Genomic DNA, 20,863 nt, shown 5'->3' on the forward strand with positions numbered 1-20,863 from the left:
GATAATGTTGTTTATGGTATTGCTTATGGAACTGATGAGATCTTTGTTTTAACCCTCACCTTGCTTCTGACTTGAGTGTCATTTCTGATGCAATCTTTGCACCTTCTTTTGATGTTGGTTTCCTTCCTGACTTGTGACTACTGGCAAAAGGGGTGGTGGTGGTCTTGTGATACATCAGAAATGACCTCAACTATATTGGCTAAACTAAGAGCATGAAAACACTATAGAAATGCATTTACTCTGACTACTTTCTGTTGTATTGGTTTTATATAGATTTTAAACTCCTGAGAGAAGGGACTGTTTTTTTTCATGCAGCACATGGCTGAATGAGGCCTAAATCTCAGGTGGGACATCTAGGCGCCGCTGTAGAATGCTATATATCAGAATTAAATTCTGATAGCTTGAGAAACGTGAGTTTGCTTTCCTAGGAATGTCTATGCTTGCTTTTTCTTCTTTTTCTTAAAAAAAGGCCTTACCTCAACTTTCTGATTCAATAGTCTTTTATTTCTGGCATGTAAGATGATATTGAGAAGACAGAAATCCCCTGAGTATCATTTGTTGACCAGGCAAAACGTTTCAGGGGAAGAAGTTGCAGAGAAGCATTTTTCAATTACAGTTTCATAGTCCCTAACTTGTAATGACTTGCAAGCGGGGCAGGAATGTCAGCAGTGAATTTATCCTCTGAGGGTCCATCTCATGTGGCATTTGAGATGATTAGAGAATTAGGAGGAGGGCTTAATGTGAAATATCAGGCACAGAAACTTTTTGTGCCGAAGTTGGAGGATCAAATATCAACCTTTGGAAAGGAATTGCAAGCTCTGAATCAGAATTATAATAGTTTAAACAAGAAGGCTAGGCATTTATGTGTAATGTTGGTAAAGGATACCCTGAGCCTTCACAGGAAAATGGAAGTGATAGAAAATTAAATTAAAATTAAGAACTGAGGCTACTTGGCATGAAAATGAAGAAGTGGATATAACTGAAACTAGGGGCATGATGTAGGAGTAGGAGCTGCTTGAACTTTACGTTTCAGCTGCTATTTATGAGCCATAGAGTTTTACAGTGTTCCTCAAAAACTTTTTTCCGCTGTTAAAATAAATATATTTGACAGTGATGAAGTTTTTAATGCAACTGTTATCTTATTTCTTCAGAAGGCAATAAAGAAGTACTGATGTAACTTAAAAGTACAGGACAAGAAAATCACTATAATTGTATATGGAAGAAATATATATATTTTTTTTTTTATACTTGCGTAAACTCATCTGGGGAAGTACAATCTGCATCTTAAGGGTAAAACCGTTTCTCACCAGTACAGAAGAGGGCTTGGGTTTTCATTGTTAAAGCGTCAGAGGAGTGAAAAAACCTAAAAGCACTACTGCCAGTTTTCTCAGAAGAAAGTGAACAGGAACCAGAAAAGTTATAGATGATAAATGGCAAAGAACACATCAGTGATAGGAAGAAGCTCTAGAGATAAATTTTCTGGGTGTGTGGAATGGAGGAGCACTAAATACATGTATGTAAAGTCAGGATAACAATATTAAGACACACACAAAATAAAGAATACAGACATTTCAGTGCTTCTTCATTATAAATAGTTAATGACAATAGTGAATATACGGTGTAGTATTTGGGCTCATCTCCTCACTCCTAGTAAAGAGTCCCTAGTGTTTCTTTACTAGGAGAAAGTGGTACCCTATCCAGTACCATTCGGTTTGTGTTTAATCATTTACATGTTATTAATGAACTTGGACTGAATTTTCTAGTCAAGTCTTTAAAAGTCCTCCCTTCTCCTTATCTCTCCCAACCCCACCAATATGTACGTTGTTCTAATTTTAAACTTTCACACTATCAGGAATCTCCAGGAAGAAACAAATGGAGGAATTAAAGCACAGAGAAAGTGACTTAAGTTCACAGACCAGATCCAATAGCTGAGCCCTGATCTCTTGAGGCTCTATACAGTGCCATTGGGTGCCAGTCTTGGATCTCAACTCTTAAGTGATTCTTAGGATGTGAACCCTTGACCCTTGTGTGGTTTGCCTTCCTCTGAAGATAATATAGCACTTTGTTGCCAGGAGGAGTTTGTTTAGGTAAATGAAGTGATTCAGTAGTCCCAGTCCTTTTAATTTGGTTTGCTGAGGTCTAGTTGAATTAGAAGTGTGTTGGAAACGGCATCTCAGTAAAGAGATGACAAAGACTAAAAGGATCATAAAGACAGCTACCATCTTTCCAAAAAGAGATTCTCCTCAGCACTGGGATGAGTTTTATTGTCAATATTAAGGATATATTGATATATGGCCAGTAGTATGAGTATATTGTCCATACCAAGCCTCTCTAGTGGGTTGAAAGCACTTTAGCTCTTGGCCTGCTGACCTGACTCTTCTTGTGTAAATGCTAAAGTTCTGTTAAGTAAGAAACATTTTAAACAATTTTTATACTAACTTTTCATTATTTAGCATGAAAATGAATTTACTTCAAAGAATCTTCATGCTATCTTCCTAAAATATACTTTGTTTTTTTTCTTCTGAGGCCAAGGCTGATTTATACTCTCACTAGCTGTGAAAACCCTGAAATCTCTTTCTAGCTGTATTGAAACTAACAAAGAAATGAAAATCCCTGATATTTATGTTATGTTTTAGAAAGTTGCTATCTCTGTATAATGAATTAGGCACAACTAATTAGCTAGGCACCACAACTGTGAAGATTTCTGTTAACTGAACTTCAAAGCTTTCATGCTGACTGTTTGCAGGCGAGTGTTCATGCTACAATCATCACTGTGCTTGTCTGTTGCTTTTAATAGTGTCAGCAGTAACATGAGATACGCACTTGATTTCCTTAATAGAAGCTGGAGGTATGGGGATCCTGATGATAGTAATAGGTTTTCAAAACCTGCCTGAAGCACATACAAAACTTAACAGACACACAGATATGGTCAAACTTCATTAAAAAATTCCAGTTATGAAACCTGGGTCTAAAAGTGTATTTTGAGTCAAACCCACAGGACAGGATTTTTAGTTTATCAAGACTGTTCCCCTGGTAATAGGGGCTTATTCTTCACAGAATATTTAATGAGGTACTATTCTAAGAACCTACGTTCTGTGTTTTTGTGGAAACTTTGTCACTTGTAATCATCTGTTGGCCTCTATTTCTCCCACAAATGTGATTTTTCTAGAATATTCCTGAGTATGCAAAGGACTCTTAATTCCCACACTAAAGTGTGGAAGTCATTCATAAACTGGCATTTGTTTCCCTGGAGTGCACCCATACCTAATAACTCTGGATGGGAGATAGAGACTAGACTTGAATCAGCTAGCCATGAACAGGAGGGTGAGGGAAACAAAAAGGGCAAAGATCTATGCTAGCTTAGATCCAAGCAGGATTTCAGTGACCTTAGGGCAAAGGACTGGGGAGCTCTGGTGGCATGCTTCCCAGGGGGTCAGTTCTTCAGCCAGAGGTAAAAACAGAGGCTGAATCACTTGCAAATAACTTTTTTCCAGTAAGCACATGATTTTCTGCTTATAAATTGAGGACATTGTATTATTTCCAAGTCAAAAACTTTTTCTTTGCCCATTTGATCAGTTTCTTTAGGTTCTTCTATAATCTGAATTTTCTTTAGGGGTATTTGCAACGTTTTCCAGTGCAGTGTTGGTTGCAAGTTTAATTAACTTGTTGCTTATTTTCCTTATTGCTATTTGATTTGAATTTTAATATATTTAACATTAATAGTAGTCTCTGCCTTAAGGAATTTACAGTAAAAAAAATAGGGATATGGAAAATATGTGACTGTCTTATTTACAATTATAATCTTGCCTCTTGCAGCTATTGTGAAAGCACCCTATTGTAGAATGGGACTTGAGTGAAAGGCAGTTAGTAGCTTGGCTTTAACACAGCTTCTTCCTTATCATGCTCGTCAACACCTTCAGAAAATATTATTGACAAGGACAATAACTACTCAGTGTTCTCACAAAATTTCTGAAACATAAATAATATGTAAGAAGGGCTTTTTTCCCCCCTTTACTTTTTCCATATACCCTTTATTTTTTTCTGTGCTTAAGTCAGTGCTCTGATGTACACAGAGCACTGATCCTTATCTTATTAGCCCCCTGGATCTGATTTTATCTCACTTAGAGACAGAATTTGGCTGCAACTCAACACTTGCTGCTGTCATGCGTGTTACTGGGCATGCTAAGCGCTACTTTGTCACCATAATGGATTGCTGGATTGAGGACCAGCTCATCCCTGTTCAGCAAAGAGCTGAGAAATGTGCATACTTTTAGGGAAGTGTCCAAGCTGTTGACCTTAGTGTTCACTGCAGGGATGGTGTGCCCTGATGTGCTTTGCTGAACTTGTACCCTCTTTGTTTATTGAGCACTGATAATTGCTTCTATAGTGGCAACCCTGTTTGTTGGATCTGTTTCATTGTACAGTACTGGGCCGTGGCCACTTTGTTTCCTTTTACGTTTCTCATAGAGCTAAGTTTTACAAGAGCTTAAAGTACTATTAATAATAGGACAGTGGACTTCAAATGAGTTCTTTTTACCAGGATTTTAAAAACCTATTCCAGATCTAACCTACATGCAGTTTAAATATACGTAAACACGCTTACTGTTAGAGGTTAGTGAGATTTAAGTGCACAAAAGAATTGTGCTAACACCGTAGCTTTCACTTTACAGAGCACGTCTTGCATGCTCATCCACGCTTGGAAAGTAGTAATTTTGAAATTACTTGCATGTGGATACACGAGCAGAAACTTGTTCAAGACTAGGTGAACCTGGAAGAGAGGAGAATACCTTGTCTGGTGCTCAGCTGCCTAGGTGGTATTTTTTTTTGCTCATACCCACTGAGAGCAGTTTACAATAGGCTAGATTTACACAGCCTGTACTGAGGAAATACTTCGTTTTCCTCAGGGATCAGTACTGAGACCAGTGCTGGTTAACGTTTTTGTCAGAGACAAAGACAGTGGGATTGAGTGCACCCTCAGCAAGTTTGCAGATGACACCAAGCTGTGTGGTGCAGTCGATGCACTGGAGGGAAGGGATGCCATCCAGAGGAACCCGGACAGGCTTGAGAGGTGGGCCCGTGCAAGCCTCATGAAGTTCAACCAGGCCAAGTGCAAGGTCCTGCACCTGGGTCATGGCAATCCCAGGCACAAATACAGGCTGGGCAGAGAATGGCTTGAGAGCAGCCCCGAGGAGAAGGACTTGGGGATGCTGGTGGACAAGAAGCTCAACATGAGCCGGCAATGTGCACTTGCAACCCAGAAAGCCAACTGCATCCTGGGCTGCATCAAAAGAAGTGTGGCCAGCAGGTCAAGGGAGGTGATTCTCCCTCTCTGCTCCACTCTGGTGAGAGCCCACCTGGAGTACTGCATCCAGCTCTGGAGCCCCCAACATGAGAAGGACATGGACCTATTGGAACAGGTCCAGCAGAGGGCCACGAAGATGATCAGAGGGCTGGAGCACCTCTGCTATAACAGGCTGAGAGAGTTGGGGTTGTTCAGTCTGGAGAAGAGAAGGCTCTGAGGAGACCTTCTAGCAGCCTTCCAGTACCTAAAGTGGGCCTACAGGAAAGATGGGGAAGGACTCTTTATCAGGGAGTGGAGCGATAGGACGAGGGGTAACAGTTGTAAACTGAAAGAGAGTAGATTTAGATTCAATATTAGGAAGAACTTCTTTCCTGTGAGGGTGGTGAGACACTGGAACAGGTTGCCCAGAGAAGCTGTGGATGCCCCATCCCTGGGAGCGTTCAAGGCCAGGCTGGATGATGGGGCTTTGAGCAACCTGGTCTAGTGGGAAGTGTCCCTGCCCAGGGCAGGGGGGCTGGAACTAGATGGTCTTTAAGGTCCCTTCTGACCCAAACCATTCTATGATTCTTTTCATTTTATGTGGAAATTACAGACTCTAAAGTTGTGGTGGTTATTAAAGGCCTACGAACAGTCTTGGTTGCTTGAATTTAAAATCTTCAACCCCTGGTGTTTACAGTCCTCCTTCTCCGCTCTAAGTTAAGCGAAGTTTTTAGCAATGATTGGTTTTCATGCTTGGCAGTTCCCTCTGTCTGTTGCTTTGATGGTTCACTGGTATGTTATAACTAGAAAATTGTAATATTTTTGAAGCTTACATTTTAAGAAGCATTAGCTCAGAGGCCACATGTGGGTCAGATGGACAACTTCAGCAGCACAAGCTGAAATGAATATGAGTGGGTGTTGCATGCCCATTTTCTTTGTGGGAAAAACTAGTCACTGAACCGTCCCTTTCAGGCACTTTGAGCAGCTCTAGTTGCCCAGTTGGACTCTGTTCTTGGACTTTAAGTAGTGAGGCTTACTTTGTGTCCGGCTGTCAGAATATTTTACGGATCATGCATGTAATTTTTCACTTGCCTGAGTTTTCTCCTGTTTAAGCCTCAGTTCAGTGATGGGGGCTGCAATCCTTTTCTGACTTTCTTTTCAGAAAATGCTTGCTTCATGTGAAAATGTTCAAAAGTATTTTTCTATACTAAGTTGAAATGCTTCTGTTTTCTTGTTTGCTTTTTCAAGTCCCCTAGAATAAAAGACTGGTTCCCACACTGGCTCAGCATGATCATCACCTGGGGTGCTTTCTCTGGTTTTAACTACAAAACCCATCATAGAGCTTAGAAACTTTTCTGGTGGAAAAAATACTCTAGCAAGCTTTATATTCTCACAAAAGGTTTTGGTTTTGAAAGATTAAGAACTTAAACAGAGAACAGAAACTGAGTTGAAAAATCCAGTTACCTATATCCAGGGATGTACACCATGAGAATGGTGCAAGTTCAGCTATATGCTCAAAACCTAGCTGAGTCTTCCTGCACTTCCAGAACTGGGCCTAGTGAGTGAAATGGGCTTTATCCTATTTATAAAGATGCTTTCACATAGGAGGACATCAATTTTGGCTGTACTAATGCATAACAGATGTCGCTGAAACAGGGAGCTTCACCCATGTTGTGTCGAGTCCCAGCATGAGCCACCCCAGTCAGAGTTTTATACAAGGAGAAAATAAAGTCTTAATTAGTTACCCTCCTGCCCCTTAAATCTGCCCTATTAGATACGAAATACAATGTGATGGTTAAAGCTACTTTAGTACAGTGCACCAATTGGTATAGCATTGCTTAGCTCAAAATCACGAACTGCAAATGTCAAGGTTTTGTCGCTCTTTTCAGCAAGATGGCTGTTAATCAGGAGCTCTAATGAATAACGTTTAACAGCATCACATTCACATGCATACCATTAATTCTTGAAGTGCTTCATTAGTGCTTCAAGTCTGGTTTGCTTTCCATTCTTCATAGCAAAGAACGGTGTGGGAAGAGTTCTTGCTAAAAGCCTGCTTTGCCAAAGCAGCCTGCTGAACTTCAGTATTTTATTATTATTTTTTTTTTATGTTACCAAATGCTGGAGTTCAAATTAAGTGGTGTTGGAAAGATAGAATCAAATGCACTCTCCAAAAGCATTGCATTTGTGCCTGTAAGACCTTTACATTCTGGTCAAGTATTTTAATACTGAAATGGGATCCAGCTTTGCAGACCTGGTAGTGGAGTTGGAAGCTGTTTCTTCACTGCTAATTGACTTTTGAGGGGTTAAAAGAGCATAGCTAGGGCAGCATTACTGAAAAAGTTATTAAAAACAAAAAAATCCAAACCCTTCAAAACCAATTTTGGTTGAAGTTACCAGGGCTGTTCATTTACACACTTCAAAGTGTAAGATTTTTAACATTTTTGCCCATGAGAAACTTGTAGTACTTAACATGTGGGTGGGGATGTTTAGCCAGAGTTGGCAGTATGAAAGACAAAATACTGAATTGCACTGACTTCTTGGCTTCTTATTTCTTCTTGACACATTTTCATTTCCTTACAATTGTTCTATAGTTTTTGTGGATGTGCTGTCATCTTTCAGTCAGTTACTGTTGGTCAGAAACAAGCACTCATTATAGTTGTCCATTTAAATCAAGGTGAAAAATAGGAAGTAAAAAAAAAAAAAATAGTGTAAAGGGAGGAAAGTGCAGGGAAGCAGCTAGGGCAGCAAAGTAAGGTTAGCAAAAATATTGGAATGATAGGACAGAAGAGGGAAATCCAGTGAGCCCAGAAAAAGCGTGAAGGCACTGGAAGGCAGCTTGTAATGGTGTTATCCAGAATCTATGGTAGTATATGGGGCTGAGGGAGGTGTTAGATAACTTTTTTTTTTTTTTCTTAATTCCCAGGGAATTTGGTCAACTGAACGTAGGTGCCAAGCCACCTCCTGACTGGAATTAAATGTATTCCCAGAAGTGGTGTCTTTTTTCTATTCTCTTTCTCTACTTCATCTCCTTTGCTTTCCTTATTCTCTTTTGTATCCCATTTTCATAATTTATCAGTTTTCTTTCTACAACTTTGTTTTTTCTTTCTGTGACATCTCTGCTCCGTTTAATTTTTTTTTGCCTCCACTGCACTTCTGCCTTAAATAATGCCTTCCTTCCTCTGCTTATTTCTTTTTCCATCCTCTATTGCCCTCTCTGATGACTTTATCTCTTTTGCTCCCCTCCTTATTTGCTGTTCTTTCCTTTGCTCCTGAGTTTTTGATCCATTGCCGTACAGCTTTGCCTGCTTTCTTTATTGCCTTTTTTCTTTCTTAATTCGCTTTCTTCCTTACATCTGGTAGTATTAAGACAGCCTATATCTTAATGTGTTTTCATACTACTGAGATCAAGGTAAAATATTCAGACCAATGAAATTATACGTGAGTTGGAATTAAAGAAAGATTTCTTCTACATTTCTCCTTATTTTCCTCTCTGAGGATAAGACGGAGCATCAAATACCTCTTGTACATCAAAAGTGTTTTTCTAGTTGTCAAAATGAGTTTTAGCAGTTGATAATTCCTTACTAGTGACCAAATGTGCTTCCAATAAATTTGTGATTGACCTCCAGCTACAACAGATTTAATTTTTTTTTCTTTGTTACATTAGCACCATAAAATCTACAGCGAAGTTTGAGATCACCATTATATATGAATCTTGTAAAATGCATCCCTGAAACGGAGACGAGAAACACAGAAAGTATACCCTTAGATACTAGTGTCTAGGATTTAGTGTCTACGATAGATGTAGAGACAAAGTGTCAGAGATTTTTAGAGCCAAATGTTTATTAAAAATCTTCCCCAGCTATAAGGAGAGGGAGGTGAGTCAACAGGAAGACCAGAGGTGGAAATGGATTTACTCCAAATCTCAGAGGAGGCCTGACTGTGGCAGAGCAAAGAAAGCGTGCTGAAATCTCTAGTCTCAAGCCCCAGTGGCTTTTTGTCTATTTGATGAGTGATGAGGCTTCCCCACTACGTGATATAAGACTGGTTTTCTTCTGCTGTGGTACTATGCCTCTGCTGAGGAGAACTGTGTTTAGAATGGGACAAATTGGGACAATCAAGGATTAGGACTATCTTGCATTGCTCAAGTGCCCTCCACCTTGAAAGGAATATGAAAATCTGTAGCTTGTTCAGAAGGTTTATTTTTTCCTAACTCCTTCAACGACTTTATATCCTTGAAATTGTAATTTTTTAGAAATAGTCTTGATTTCATTCAATATTGCAGTGGAATATCCCTAATATCAACTTTTACATAGTGCTTTCCTTCTATAACTTTTGAAGAGTTTTACAAGCAAAGTCAGCATCATGTTTCACATTTTATACCAAACCCAGCCTTACACCATAAAGGTTTAAATCTTGTAGAACATTTTTCTGCTCTGCTTCCTGAAGCTGAGGTGAAGTCCTGGCCTACCTGAAGTTGGTGGCAGAAAGCCCCATTAACCTCCAGTGGAACTAGCATTCCACCCTCAGTGCCTGTCATCTATTTTACTTTCTCAGTTCTTAATACCCTGGAAAATTGAATTCACTGAAGCAACATCGACTTCAGGCCAAGCTCCAGGGAATTTGAGCTGAAATTCAGCCCTCAGAGATGTGGATGAATCATAAGATTTTGCCTTCTGGCAAATGGAGGAACAAGGGGGCCCTGAAACCCCACTATTTTTTTCTGCGAACTTTCTAAAACGTATCACTCAAAAAGAGAGAAAAAACCAAAACAAAGAATATTTCTATAAAGGGTCCTTGTTTTGAGTATTACAGTTCTCTTTCAGCAAGCTGTGTCTAGCTGCAAGAGGATATCTCTTGCCTCGTCCAAATATTTCAGTGGTGCAACAAAAGGGTTCAACAATGTGGGGCTGAGAAAGATAGTGACTGATCTTCAGTAGTTCATTGGAGTTTATAGTTTCAGCTGAGGTAAAGAGAAGAAAAAGAAAAAAATAAATCCTTGAATCAAAAACTGCAATGCAAGACAGTTTTCTTCACTGTCTAGTACCTCTTTAGGTTTATCAGCATCAGGGTGGCTTAAGCTTCTCTCTTGTTAGCTAAAAGGGGCAGCCTCTGCAATCCCATGTTTCCTCCTTTGGTATATACGTCTAAATAAATGTGTATCTGGTGCTTGGCTGTAGTCTACTTAGTTACAGTCGTCTGACTGGAAAAGGCAAAGTGGTGTTTTGTGCAATGAAAGCGCAGACTTCATGGTTAATCCTGCACATCTTAACATTTTAGTTACCTGATCTTCTAACCGACACTGAAGTTGGGACAACTTGGATAGTCAGAAGCTCCAAACTTAACTCTTTCTTGTCATAAATTTAGTCTCGTGGCTCTTCCATGATTTTCTCTACTTAAAGCATTTTTTTGGGGTGCAAAACCAGTGACAGTAATGGCCCTTACAATCATCTGGAGCTCAGGAGACATGCTCAGTCACAATTGTTTCTACTGTGTTGATAGACCCCTGGGTGCTGCTCTTATGTGCAGAAATTTGGAATGGCAAACATCAGCATGTGGCTCCAGGACTCACAAAATTATCTTAATGGCCCACCTAAACTCTGTAAAGTAGTTTAAAAAAAAAAAAAAAAGCTATGCTTCACTACCACTGTTTTCTTAGTCGTCTTAATCTATTTTATCTGATCTATTTTGATCAAATCTTGCTAAACAGCTATTTTATGTTTAATAGCTGCCTAGAGACTGTTTCTGAATGTTTTGTTGTTTCGGGGTTTTGTTTTTTTTTTTTTTTTTTTTTTTTTTTAATAAAGATTCCACATTGGATTAAAGCAGTACTCCGTCCCTACCCCAGAGAAATCTGATCCTGAGGTCTGAATTTTGGGAGTGCGGAAGTTGGCTGGCTGTGAAACAGCACAGCAAAGCCAATGCAGGTTTCCCTATCCAGCTTCCATTTGCTTTCTCCTTCCCATCTTCCTTCAACAGTGAGCTTGAAGCAAAGTCACACAGGTGCACTCTGGGAATTGTCCAGAGAATTTGAGTAGATAACTGACTTTCCGTGCCTGTTCAGACCATTCAACTAATAACAGGAAAGGTGCGTGCTTGTTGGTTTTTAGGACTAAAGAGTGAAGTCTTTGGTTATAGCATGTAGATTTTTCATCACTTAACCGTAACCACTTTGAATTTACTAAAATTTGTGCGTATTGCTTAGCGTCTTGATAAGGACTCGCTAAAAAGACTTGGTTTTACCGTAGTCAGTTTTATTTGTCCTCACTGCAGGTTCTACATGGTGGTTTCCTAAACCGCACCACTGTACAGAGATTCCCTCTCTCACCCAAAAATACTTTGCACATAAGTGAAAAACATGTTATTCTTACCTAGTCACATTCAAAGCAGAAAGAAATGTATTAATCCAAAAAATGAATCAAAGTACTGCTCCCAGTTGGCCCCATCACATGCACGCACATTGAACGCTCTGGAAGAACAGCAAGATTTTCTCATACTTGGTGATTGAGTTAGAGAGGTAATAGAGGTTTGTTTGCGAGGAAAGTACATAAGAAAAAGACGCTGAGGTGGGGGTGCGGGGAGGGGAAGAGGAGCCCTTCTGTGGCTTCTGTCTCTCAGCTTAAAATTGTAAGTCTATCATTTCTCATCGTAAGGGTTCAAAGGGTTAATAGAAAGAGGGATTTTCATTGCATTGTGCACAATACCTATGATAGTCTCGGTTTAAACTTTAAAGGACAGGTGAAAAGAGAGAGAGGAAGCTGAACGCTTCCCTTATATTGGAGAAATTGTTCATTCGTGTGAAATGCTGACCTCTGTCATCCTGCCAAGCTGACTGGGCCCTAGGGTGAGCGGCTGCTTGAGTGCTGGTTGCAAAAGTTAAAGCTGCCTGGGGAGTACTTTAAAAGGACAATGTCAAGGTTGGTACACCCAAAATCTGACCTATCTTTTTTTTTTTTTTTTGCCTCCCTCTTACATCTATTTGAAAAGTTCATGCCGTTCATTTTTATGTTTTTAAATATCTTTTAATCTAAAACAAAATGCTTCAGTTCTATTGAAGGCTAGTGATTAGGAGGAGAAGCTGTGAGAGTTCAGTGTTCAGTGTGGCAATGCAGATGTCAGGAAGAAGGAAAGATCCAGAAATAAAACACAAGCGTGGGGACTGTCTTTGAATTCGGTGATAATTAGTAACAGAGGATTCAGGTAGAAATGGGTAAGGGATCAATGAAAAAGAGGAAGGATAATTTTTACTAATGTAAATATCAACACAGATCCAAACTTAAGTTCACAAAAAGTTAATTCAAAACCTCTATTTATTTTTATTCTAGTTATATGTGTTGATGATTTCTTGGTAATATTAGCTTGTTATATATAATTCCTGCCATAACTGAAATATACCCTTCCCTCTTATATTCTTTGCTTGATGGCCTAATTAAAAACACATTATATCAATATAATTTTCTTCTATATGATACAGTATCCCAAGACTCTCATCTCTGTTATAACCTTGCTTTTCTACTTGCTATAACTCTCACACAAGTATTGCACCTACTTGAATAATTTCTAGTCTAATTGGAAAATACATGAAACAACTACACGTGCAAGCCATAAAAGGAAAAAAAAAGTAGTAAAATCGAAGTAAAGAAAATATTGTTTTGTACATAATTATGATGTTTCCCGGAAGATGCAGGGGAAACCCCAAATCCTCAAAACCTGAACTCTGAGGATTGCAGCTCACCGTTGCTTTACCCTGCAAAATTTCAGAGTAGATAAAATAATTGTGCAACATACTGCATGATCACAAGAGGGCGACCGGATTAGACATACGCGTTCGCTTTAAAGTTGACCTTTCCAAGCTTTCCTGACAATCCTGTTTTCAAAAACGTTTTGCGCTGAACTGTGAGGCTCAATTCTGATTTCCTTCTCGGTTCTGAAAAACACTAAGAAACCCTGGTATGTCACAGTCTCTTTCCTAGCTCCAAAATGCTAGCCTTCCCTCTCTATATGTTGGACAGGCTTTTCAAAATCCTGGAGGAATAGATCACCTTCCTCTGCACTGTGGAACAGGGCAGCTCTGGTGAATGGGAGCAGAGTGGCACACAGGTCTCACAGTAGCTGGTCCAGCCTCAAGGATACAGAAGGCGCCACAGAGAACAGGAAAAGTCTGCAAAATAATCAGTTCCTCCATCTTTTACCAACCCAAACAGTCACAAATCATGCTGTGCCTTGGAAATACCACTTTTGCAAAGCCTTTGAAGGATATACCAAATTCTAGTACTTGCTAACAAAGGTGATGACTGGGGGGGGGGGGGGGGGGCAACCCACACCGTGTTTTTGCAAGACAAACCTCTGCAATAATAATTGCTAAATTCTCTTTCTCTTTGTAGCTAAGAGATATCCTCTATCCTCTAAAGTAGGGTAGAAACCTAGGCAGCAGTAAAGAAGTTATCTTGGTTAAAAGACACTGTGCGTCCTGCCAACAAGGCTATTTAGTGTTTATCTCTATTACATCCATCTGTAGCTAATTGTATAGTTATGGTAATAGTGCCCTCCAGAGGAATTTTAAAGGAATTATAATACTCGGAGCTAATACAAAAGATGTTTAAAAGTGAGTGCAACAAGAAAATGGAATATTATTAAAATGATAAAATACTTGAACCTCAGGGGAAAAAAATCTCAATATCAAAGCTCTTTCTATTTTGCATGTGCATTTACATCTAAGAAAACCATATCCTAGTTACAATAGGCTTCTTCATAGCCTGATAGCAAACATGAAGTTTGCATAACTCCATTTGAATCACGGATATAAAAGTAGATCAACCAAGCCAAGAAAGAGAGAGCTATTCCTATTCTGCAGCAGACATGAACAATGTATTATGAATCACTCCAGCCCCAGTCTAGGATGTCTGGACTTTTCCTGGACTTGCTGCTTAAATGTCAGCATGACACAGTTAATTGAGGCAATCAGAAGTAAGTGCAGATGCTCAAGGAATTATGTGGGTAAGGTTTATTTTAATATCGAGATAAACCATGCTTATATTCTCAAGTTCCAGTATAGTGTTTTTTTTTCACAGCCATCGATCGTACGTGCTGTAACACTAAGCTTCAAAGGAAGGGCATGTTACTGTGGTACAACATGATATCTTATTTTAGCCTGTGTCCCAGAGGCCTACAGTACAGCTTTCTGAGATGATAACTCAGCACCTGAATGCCAGGTGTATTTAAATTTCCTTGGGGTTTTTGTTTGTGGTTTTTTTTTTAAGATTCTTAACCTATGGGGTCAAATTGCTGTTTTACATTCTGAAACTCCGGTCCCCTCCTCCTCCAAAAAGCAACTAGCCCTTAATGAAAACCAAAATGACAGTGAGTTCTGTATTCATTTGCTTTTAGGCATACCCCAGGCTCATGTTTGACCTGTAGGTTTGCAGTCAGGTGTCCGGGCTCGGAGCTTTGCATCAGGACAGCTCCCACATGGATGCTGCCAGAACTGGAAGGAGCAGTCTGGTGTTCCTGTGCTTGGGATCAGATGGATCTCTTAAGTTCAGTGCTTCCTTGGGAAAGAAGGGAGATGGTTGTTCTGCTTGTGAACAAGCAGAACAACCTTGTCATCTTGACAGGGTCACCACCCTCAGTCTAAAACTTCTAAACTGAGGTTTCTTATTTTGCATGAACCTCAAAGGAGGAGAGTGAAGTGAGCTTAGACATAGGCTGGTGGGACGGGGGTGACAAGATTTCACTGCTGAATGCAGGGAATGTACCTAATCCCAAAGCTTCCTGTTTTTTCACTTTACCCGGCAGCTGTGGTGGAAAGTGTGTGTCTCCCTATCTGTCATCAGTGCATGATGGTTTTGGACATCTTGTAGGCCATAGTGGTGGATGGTACTACTTGTTTCTTTTATAGTAGTTATCCATCACCCCCCACCCAAAAGTACCAAGAAATTACTGTCTATGTAGAGACTATTGAAGCTCTTAAATGAGGGGGTTTCATGGGCTATTGAGTGGGTGGGGATGAGTAGAGCTCTCTCTTGCGTTTCTCTCTTCCTTTTGCTAATGCAGTGCTTTGCCAGATGATCTGATCTCATTGTGAGCTGGGAACCTGTCCCTGGAAGATACCAGCCACCTGTAAAGGCCATTGTGCATGGATGCTAACTACTTCTTTATTTTCCCCTGAGGTATCCCTACTTCAGCACAATTTTCTCTTGCCCTCTCTGCCCTGGGCAGTTCCCCTCAATTGTACATGTGTAGCAGCTCACCTCTGATGTGAAGCACGGTGCTGCTGACTCCCTTCTTCACATCGATTTGTTTCTGCACTTGAGAGGAAGACAGAGCAAGGTGTGGAGGCCAGAGGAGCAGAAACAGTAAGGCTTGGCTGGACTGCCCAAAATAGTGCAAAGCAGAACACAGATCTAAGTAACGTCTACTGCAATGGGATGAGTACCTTTGGTATTATTGAGTAGGGTCCCTGTTTATTGCTACGGAAGTGCTGCAGTGTGAATATCCTGCCCAGCCCCAGTGGACACGCCTCAACTGTTTAATTCTGCAGGTCCAGTGAACAGGGCCTTCTCTGTTGCTCCTCTGGTTCATAAATACAAAAACATCATTAGCAAAACCATGAGCAAGCTACTGCAGGACCTGAAACAGCAGAGAGCAGTTGCTATTGTAAGAATAAATGTGTGTGGGTACCATTGATGGGGAAGGTAGTTTGAGGTGATAGATGAAGCTGGATTCTCAGTGCTGCGAGTATCTCTGCCAGACATGCGTTCATGGGCCGGTCCAATTGTGGTGGAAGGCTGCTGTGAGCTTAATTTCCACATGGTAGTTTGCTGAAGTGTGTTTTATTGCAGGTAAGCAATCCCTTTGCATTATTTATGGGGAAACTCAAGTAAATTATTGTTGGCTTTCATGCTGCAGGTAAAGTTTTAATGAAAACAGTAATGAATGCTTTGCTGGCATGCATAGGCAACCTAAGTATGCAGCCAAATTAGCTATCTAAGCAGATGCTTTATATCCTGAACTGCATATAAGGAATGCTGTTCAGTTGGTTTAAAAATTATATATACACCCACGAACTATTTTTTTTTTTATAAAAGCCATATGGTTAGTTTGTGGTTTTTTTTTATTAAAGCAAGTGTTTCAGTTGTACTGCGAGCAATTATGGTAGTAAAATTAGTCAGAAGAAAGACGTAAGAAGCTACCTATGCACAAGAAGTTCAGGGAAAATTCAGAAATATTGCATTATTTAAGATGTTGCAGTACTGCAGTGTGTTCGCTATTGTAAACGTAAGCAAAGCATCTATGTGGAAAGGCAAATGGAGACAAGGTTGATACTGTTTAAGTAAGCTATCGTTTTGGCTTTAGACGCCTGTATTTTTATGCTTAAACAGTTATTAACTTGTTTTCTTTGATAACGACAGTAGAGCTGATTCAGATTTTATACTAAGTTTACAATATATATTAACTTACAGTATCATATATACTAGCTTATAGCATAAACCTAGTATAAGATTTTATAATTTCACTGGTTTCACTGAAGGTACGTGTGGCATCAATAAGAGAAAAGGACTTGGTCTCTCCTAGTTCATCTGAATACTGAACAAGCCACTGAGCTGACACGTCATGTGAACCAAAGGTCCACACACAGCAAAGCCCAGCAAGGAGTGCAAGTTTTATTGCCATTTCCTCTTCGCTCTTATGTGGTGACTTAGTAGCTGAATTTAAAGCCGTACTTAAGTTGGGTCCTCTTCAAGGCAATCATAACATTAACAGCTGCCTGAGGCAGCATGGCCAGGCTAATGCAGTAAAATTGGCCTGGGCTCAGATCTGCCAGAGTGCTTGAGCTCTGTGCTTTGGGGTGTTCTCTCCTCTTCTCTTCTCCTCTAGCAATCCTGTAGAGCCCCATACACCACAAACTGCAACAGGAGGAGGTCTTAGGAATGGTGATGAGGCAGCTCACTAAATTTTCCATAGAAAAAAGCCTACTGTAGTGGCTAGGGAGCTTGTCTTAACAATGTGCTAGTATCACAAGACTGTGTTTTTATATTTGTACAGCCCATGATATGAACAATTTCTGGAAGGTCAACAAACCCTATTGAATACACTGGAATGACAAAGCTGAATTTCACAGAAAGCCATTGAGCACTGGACGGGGGAAGCGAAAAGAATAGCGTAAGAAAACAGTGGGGAAAAAAAATCACAGAAGGTAAGAGAAATGGAAGAAAACAGCACAGAGTTAAATTTATAAACCTGTATGAACAAAAGCTTTGGCTTTAAGTGCTCCTCAGCTTTGTGATGTTTGACTCAGATGAAACTTGTGGGTTGACTTCTTTTCTGAAGCACTTAAGCTCTTTTCTTCGGTCACTTAGTATTTGTTAAGCATTTTTATGTATGTATACACATATATTAGGCTTTTATAGAGAGGTGTGTGTATATATATAAATATACATGCATATATAAGTTTAAAAACATATATATATAAAAATACATTTATATATATATTAGCATACATTTATGAGTGTATATATACATACATATATATACACATAAAAATCTGCCTGCTTGTCTTATTTTAACTTTATTTTAAGATGGTTGTGATAAGACTGTTCCCCATTTCAGCAGTTAATTTTCTCAGCAATTTGATTTTTTTTTTAAAGCTGCAGTAATTGTTTTTGCCAGAAACAACTCTGCTAAAGTGTGCTGTTCCTTTCAGAGGATCAAAGTACAAAAGATGTTCAAATAAAAGGAGAGATTAAAATCCGTAGTCTATGTTTAGTCATGGCTAGTTTTGCAGTCTGTGCGTGCGTACCATGGAGGTTGATCTTTCACAACAGCGTATTTCAAACCTCAGGAGGGTGTTGGTAACTTAGTAACTTTGTATATTATATGTAGGTGTCAGCAGAGCCTGTGAAAATGTTCTCTATGTAAAACAAAATATTTTCTATTTATTTTTCTTGGAAAAGTGAAACTTTGCTTCCCTCCCCTTCTTCTCTCTCTGTCTTTTCCCTGACTTGTTCTGTGTGAGTAAATAGAGGGTAAGGAGTCCTTCTTGCCCTTTACAGCAAATGTCTCCTTTACTGATGAATCATTTGATAATGACTCAACCACTATATTGTGTTTGTTGCAACTTTTATTTTCTTTGCCCATCAGCATGTACTCTGGGTTTTACTAAACAGGTAAGGCAGCACAATCCCTGCTTAATTAAACTTGTAAGTGAGAAAGAAATAAGGGCCTGTATACAAAGAAACAGATCATAACATATTTATTTTCTTTTAACCAGAATTCTTGTTCATCTGCTTAAACACAATAAAATCTTGACATGTGTTTTTGCCAGTACATGAAAAAGGCCTGTTGTACCTATGTAGTTTTGCTGATACTTTGTCATCGCCCTGGTGGAGCACGGTGCAGCATCACTTCGGAGCACAGATCTAAGAGAAGTAGTATCACGAGTTCAAGCGAGATCTTGACAATCGTGAATCTTTCCCATAAAGAGCAACCTTCTGACAGGGGCCGTATTTGTCAGTGGTGATGATAGATATGATGACATTCCCTGCAGCCAAACATAAAGCATCATTGCCACTGTGCTTGACACAGTGATCTCTGTTCCTTGCCTCACAGTTTTGGGGAAATGACAGTAGGTGGCACTGAAGAATAGTAACACAGACGGCTGGATCTGTTATGAAATGGAGTCGCTTCCTCACTGGCTCTCTGTTTAGCCAATTTTCTGGCCCCACGGATTGCTGAAAGACTTTGCTGCCTTTGCAAGCCTGTTATTACTCGAAGCCTCAAGGCTTCAAATACAAGGGTGTGATTTGGGAAAGCTCCAAACTGAGTGTGAAGCAACACTGAGAGCAAATGCCGAAGCTGAAGATGCTGTATTTCATCTTGGGGTGTGTTAGAGCGACTATTTTTCCAGCTCTGTACCCACAGCTTTTTATTAGACCTAGTTCATACGAGCATGCTCACACGTGGCTAAATCAAATACATGATTCTTCTTTAATCTGAGTGAGATGTAGGTTCCTGCCGGTTGGTGGAGCCGCGAGAGTATCTAACAGAAGGAAGGGAGGCATCCCAGGGAGTATCCAGTTTTCTTTGTCTCTAGAGATTTTGTCCCACATGCCAGCAAAAGAGGAGGAGGCAATTCTTGGTAGTTCTAGGAGGAATTAGGGTAGAAAGTGACTCAGCAGTTTCCTACCTACTGCTTCGATGGGAAACAGAAAACAGAAAAACGGTGGCCACCTTAAAAGCCTAATAAAATCCTGAAAATGTTCAGAGTTTCCCAAAAAAAACCCTTCATAACCTTCCTGGAAATCACTGTGGGGGGAGATGGGACATGTCCCAGCTCATTTCGTATTACATGCATAGCCTTCTGTGTTTGCTTGGGAATACGAACTCTTCCCATGCATATTTCCTCTGTTTTCTTGATCCTCCTCCTTTTACTGTGTCCAGTCACTGTGAGATGAAGAAACATCACACTGCCATAAACTCTGAAATGGCAGCTCCTAAAATTGGTGTGTTCCTCTCTCTCGGGATCGCTTCACAGTAAGCACTGGTAATGACTACAGTACAGCATAAATGCCACCAAATAGTTTGTGGAGCAGGTTGACATTTTAAGGGTTGGAGAATATATGAGAAAAAAAGCATCACCTTTCATGAACTGAAATAAGTTTTGTCCTTGGCTAAATGCTTTTAAATCACAATGACATCATTGATGGCTTTTTGCTACACTTTGAAGGGCAGAGTTTTGCCTGTAATCCTTTATCAAATTATTACTTCATTCAGTTTATCAGATATAAGATATCTGAGATTAATTATTAACTTTAAATGCTTTATCCTAATCTGTTCAGTCTTACTGCATGGCTTTTTATAACTGAAATATTGTTTTGTTGATGCTGACTCCCTCACTATTTTTGAGGATATTTTCCTGCCTGTAACAAGGTTGGAGTAGACTAGGCTTGGGATTTTGTGTGAATTCTGAATCGCCACTTCAGTGGAGCAGTTTGTACCTTTTTAAGGAATGGTATGAAGTGTGGAGGCAGATGGTCCCTGAGGGAACTCCCTCTGCGTTGTGCCTGGAGCAGCCTCTGCTGCTCCCTTTTATGGAGGGTCTTGGGCTCCTTGAGGTCTAGGAAGATGTTTGTGACCAGTGCTGTATCTACCACAGCTCTTCAGCAGGCCCTTCGCAGAGGGGCAAGGCTTCATCAGTCTTTGGGAAATATCCCAGCGTATGGGAGGTTCTTTCCCCGGTTAGACTGTCCCAGCTCTGCATCCTGAGGAGCCAAAGCCAGAGGCCCTTTCTGCCATGCAAGATTTGTACCGTCCCTTTCTGTGAGCAGAGCTAGGAGCTCCTTTCAGAGCATACACCACCAGCGCAGATAGGTGGAAGCTGCGTGAAGATGGAGAAGAGTAAAATTTCTGAATCCTGCTCTTGTGTAGAAGTCTTTCTAAGAGGCAAGTCTTTCCCATGGAGAAGTTGTCTTGTTATTTTAAGCGTGTTTGATACTTGTACTGAAAGTGTGAGATCATCTACCGCCATGTTTAAAAAAGAAGGTTGGGTTCCCAAATTAAGAAAGAGAACAGATAAGGTGTTACCTC

At 40.0% G+C, this 20,863-nt stretch overlaps 1 protein-coding gene across 1 annotated transcript in view; it reads left to right on the forward strand.

The window, feature by feature from the left end:
• The window catches only part of PIK3C2G (phosphatidylinositol-4-phosphate 3-kinase catalytic subunit type 2 gamma), a 284,737-nt gene that overhangs the window by 49,855 nt on the left and 214,019 nt on the right, over positions 1–20,863 (forward strand). The window contains exon 2 of the mRNA XM_074585602.1: positions 17,324–17,474. The gene's annotated coding sequence lies outside the window, so the exon portion shown is untranslated. The remainder of the gene's footprint in view (positions 1–17,323; positions 17,475–20,863) is intronic.

Source organism: Larus michahellis, chromosome 1 (assembly GCF_964199755.1).
Source record: "Larus michahellis chromosome 1, bLarMic1.1, whole genome shotgun sequence".
NCBI lineage: Eukaryota > Metazoa > Chordata > Aves > Charadriiformes > Laridae > Larus > Larus michahellis.